This window comes from Aulonocara stuartgranti, assembly GCF_965226115.1.
Source record: "Aulonocara stuartgranti genome assembly, chromosome: 14".
In the NCBI taxonomy this organism is placed as follows: Eukaryota; Metazoa; Chordata; class Actinopteri; order Cichliformes; family Cichlidae; genus Aulonocara; species Aulonocara stuartgranti.
This window is the reverse complement of record NC_138950.1, coordinates 40235581-40240342: the sequence shown is the minus strand read 5'-3', so window position 1 is coordinate 40240342 and position 4762 is coordinate 40235581. Positions and strand designations below refer to the sequence as shown.

The 4762-nt window shown below is 44.2% G+C and overlaps 1 pseudogene across 1 annotated transcript; it reads right to left on the bottom strand.

Moving 5' to 3' along the window:
• Positions 1-863: 863 nt before the first annotated feature.
• Positions 864-1518, bottom strand: LOC309688523 (ras-related protein Rab-11B-like; annotated as a pseudogene). The gene has a single exon. The product of its transcript is annotated as a ras-related protein Rab-11B-like (transcript).
• Positions 1519-4762: the final 3244 nt, after the last annotated feature.

Sequence of the window (4762 nt, the reverse complement as noted above, 5' to 3'; positions counted from 1 at the left end):
TTTTCTGTTTTCTTTTGTTTTCCATTTCCAGCTTTTTCTTTTTATTGATTCATGCATATATTATCAGTGAATGCGTCCTTTACAGGTATAGCGCCAAGAATAATGTGTCTCATGTCAGATTTGATTTTGTGTGGGTGTTAATTCCACCATCACCAAGGTGCATGTAAAAGTTGCATCCATGTGCTGATTCAGGTGTAGATCAAGTGAGGAGCTGGGAACTAGATTAGGGCAGCTTTCTGCTTTGGTGAACAATAAGCGTCTTCATGAACAGCATGTTGTGCCAACCTGGTTAACCAGGCTAGTGGGCTGTTTGCTGTGACACTGATACACTATCTGTACATGTGATAGTCTTCCCCTGTTACTCCAAATTTCAGCACTCTCTATAATTCCATTTACAAGTTTCCATGACGAAGTTTGATCCCAGCAAAGCTTTATGCTTGTGGATCAGCAAAGAAGGGATGGAACATAGATATGCTTACACTGCAGTGTGTGCCATGGGATAAAATGAAAGAGCACAACATGCACAGTGTGCTTTGCAAAATATTCCACAAGGTAAGGGTAGTGTGGCGGGGCGTGGTCTGGCGTGGGTGTGGTGCCGCTGCAGGGGAGATGGATGCACCTGCACGGTATCTGCAATCACGCCTCGCCACCATACCAGGCTGTCTGTGTGTGTGTGTTGTTGGTAGTGTGTGTGGCTGAGCTGGAAAGCTGCAGCCGTGAGGTGTGTGTTCAGTGCAAAATAATGACTATGCTGAAAAACATGCAAACATCGTTGGGTCTATTGTTACAGGTTTCACATTTTGACTACTGAAACATGATTCTATGTATTCAGACTCACGTGACTCTGGGAAAGGAGGTCGGGGTCACAGGCTTTGGCAGTAGAGGAGTTTGTTGCCCCTCTGCCCATCCAGTGTTGGGGACACTTATGTCCACTACATTGTTGCCTGGGGAATCTTTGTGTGCAGATCTGTCTGATATTTGCTTCTGAGATATGATACGGTAGGTTTCTGTGAGAATGCTCTTGAATGCTTCTTCTTCGTTAGTGGAGTCCGAGGCTGAAGTTTCAATAAATGAAAGACTGTTCTTTTCTGCAGATGCTCGGGCCTCGTCAGTGGGCACGGCCCTGAGATGTCGAAGGTCGCTCTTGTTTCCAACCAGCATGATGACGATGTTGTTGTCAGCGTGGTCCCTCAGGTCCTTCAACCAGCGGTCCACATCCTCGTATGTCAGGTGCTTTGCAATATCGTAAACTAGGAGAGCCCCGACTGCACCCCGATAATACGCTGAGGTGATGGCTCTGCAGCACTCCTGCCCAGCTGTGTCCCAGATTTGAACTTTTATCGTCTTGCCATCCACCTGAATGCTGTGGGTTGCGAACTCCACCCCGATGGTGCTCTTGCTCTCCGAGTTGAACTCATTTCTTGTGAAACACGACAGCAGATCACTCTTCCCCACTCCAGAGTCTCCAATGAGTACAACTTTGAACAAGTAGTAGTATTCATCATCTGGAGCTCCCATTTTAGAAAACTTTAACACAAACAACAACAATAAGAACAACAAGCTTCTCCACCAGCAGTAACAAGCAGCAGGCACCGCCTTCCAAGTGCTGAATTACCAGAAGATGGAGCATCTTTATTTGTGGGATTTTTGTTCTTATCAATATGAATATGATGCCCTGAGAGAAGCAGCAGACATAGTTCGTGGGTGTTTTCACTGACAGTTGTGATTCCTGTGGCAGTTACCTTTTGATGATATGCTTTAGTTTTGATTTAATTAGGTGTGCTGTCAGAATAGATCATTGTAATGGTGTTCTTTTAATTTGAGGCATATTTAGCATTTTCCTTGATAAGTAAAAGAAAGATTCCTCATTGACCTGCTGGGTTGTGTTGTGTGCAACCTGATTCAGGTTTGTAGGTCTGAATTGCAAACTCTATTTACTGTGCTGGAATCTAAAAATCAGAAGAGTCTAGCTCAAGATCTTCGAGACTCCTACATCTGGTATGGCCACACTCCTGAAAGCAGCTCTGAATAATCAGGATCGTTGCTTTTCCTCAGTCGTGGTTTCTTAGCAGCTATTTGACCATAAAGTATCAGACACACAGACTGATACTGGAGCTCTGTGCGGCATCTATCTGGGCTCTGATCTGAGCTGCTGTTAACGATTTCTGAGGCTGGTGACTCGGATGAATGTATCCTCAGCAGCAGAGGGACTCTTGGTCTTCCTTTCCTGGGGCGTCCTCATGTGAGCCAGTTTCATCGTAGGGCTTGATGGTTTTTCTGACTGCCATAATATGAACCAATGATATAATTCCAGCAGTTGTCAAACAGGGCTGTCAGCTGTGAACCAACCTGACTTCTACACAACACAACTGACGGTCCCAACCTCATTTAGAAGGCAAGAAACTCCACCAATGAACCCTGGCAGGCACACCTGTGAGGTGAAACCATCTCAGGTGACTACATCACTGAAAGAAAGTCGAGGGTTTGCAGCGCTGTCAACAAAGAAAAGGTGCCATACTTTGAGGAATCTAAAATACAAAACATATTTAGAGTTATTTATCATTTTTTTCTTTGCTACATAAGTCCATTGTAAACATCACGCGGCAGACCCGACTACATGTTTATACTGTTCAGCGTCTTTATTAAGTCCTTTCCCCACTGTTGCTGTTCACATTGTCATGGCTGCACCAGTACACACCAACAACATCATCATAGTCCGGACTTAGTTCGCTCTTATAGGCAGGCGGGGCTCAGGTGTGTCAGCCTCCCTGCAGATACAAATGAAATTTGACTTTACTTCTGATTTGAGGCTCTATTTTTCACAGGAGCTTCAGTATCCAGAGTGTGTTCTTGCAAGACTTCTGACCTCGTCAGCCATCATTGAGAGTGTGCACTGTTTGTACTCAGTCCTGGAGCTGTTAGTAAGAAACAGACATGGTGACTCAGTCTGAGCATGTTGCTTCAGGTGCACCTTTCACCAGTTGTGTATCTCACCTTATGCAAGAATAACAGTTTATCCTATAAAGTTACACCATGCAACAGTTTGCAGCTAACTGAGCTTATATTGGTATTGGTATTATATTGTGATGTGAGTACAAGTGTGTGTGTGTCCGTCCTCTGCTACTCATCCAGCGTATGTGTGTTATATTCTGCCCTAAAAATGTAGAAAAAAAGCTGTGTACTCCAGCGGTCCCCAAGCCCCGGGCCACAGACCGGTACCGGTCCGTGAGTAGTTTGGTACCAGGCCACGAGAGTCGAGGCTCGGGTGTGAAACCGATGATTTTCAGGGTTTTTAATCGTTAACACCTTAAAGGCCGGTCTGTGAAAATATTGTAAGACGTTAGCTGGTCCGTGGTGCAAAAAAGGTTGAGGACCTCTGCTGTAAAAGCTCTATACTTCTGCAATCAAGTTCATAACCCCAGAAAGAACAGCCCAGCTCCGGCGTGTACATATGTGCCTTACTGTGATACACAAATAATGAAAATGAATTATGTTTAACCACCTATTTCTAAAACTCTCCCACTGCCTGTTTTAAACAAGCCAAATAAACTGAATTGACATTTTATACCCAAATGTGAGCCGGAACACTGGACTTGTTTAAGAAAGCAGTTTAGCATGTAAATAACTGTAATTTGACTTCTTAATGACAGCTTTATTATTTTGTCAGCTTTTTTTTTTGTAAAAGTGTATAATTACCATAATTGCTTTTTAGCACTGAAGCAACACAAAGACCATCTTGATCCACGCTGGCAGATTAACCATTACAGGAATATAAGACATGACAGTGGTTATTACCAACACTGTTAATTTAGGGCGGCTAATCATTGGCTAATAAATTAGTTTATTATGGTTGGAATAAGATGAGATAACCTTTGTTAGTCCCACGCGTGGGAAATTAGTTTTGTTACAGCAGTGGAGAGTGCAAAGTTGCAGAGAAAAACACTGGAATAAGATATCAATAAGATACTGTACACAATAGAATAAAATAAAATACTGTATACAATCAAATAAAATGGAATACAAATGCTATATACAATATGAGTATAATACAATGGTGCCAGGAAAGAGTATTGCACTTAGTCTTATTGCACATGTGTGGATGTGTTTGATCAGTTGGAGGCTTTGTTGTGGAGTCTGACAGCAGTGGGGAGGAAAGACCTGTGAAATCTCTCCGTCCCACACCGTGGGTGCCGCAGCCACTGGAGGAGCTGCTCAGTGCTGTCACAGTCTGCTGCATGGGGTGGGAGATGTTGTCCAACAGGGATGACAGCTTAGCCACCGTTCTCCTGTCACTCACCACCTCCACTGGGTCCAGAGGGCATCCTAGAACAGAGCTGGGCCTGCAGATCAGCCTGTTCAGTCTCTTCCTGTCCCCAGCAGAGATGCTGCCGCCCCAGCAGCACCAGCATAGGACTCACATATCACCCATGCATGAAGCCTACGCTCTCAAGCGTGCAGCAGGGTTACGGTTTGAGTGTTTGAGTCTGAACTAACGATATGAGTGACTCCTTGTTCTGAGGTTACTCTATTTAAACTTATCAGAGTGATGAATGATGCTAATCTACAAAATAAAAATGCCTTCAGTATGCGTGGCCACATGTCGCACATTCTTACTAACATATTATGATTAAAACTAATTTCCTCCATGTTCATATGCAGGTTCTGCCATCCTAAACTTGGCCAGATGTGCTGGCTGACAACAGGACTGCTGGAAAATGTCAGAGGTGTCGTAGGCGCTTTACTGTCACCGCTGTCAGGTCGG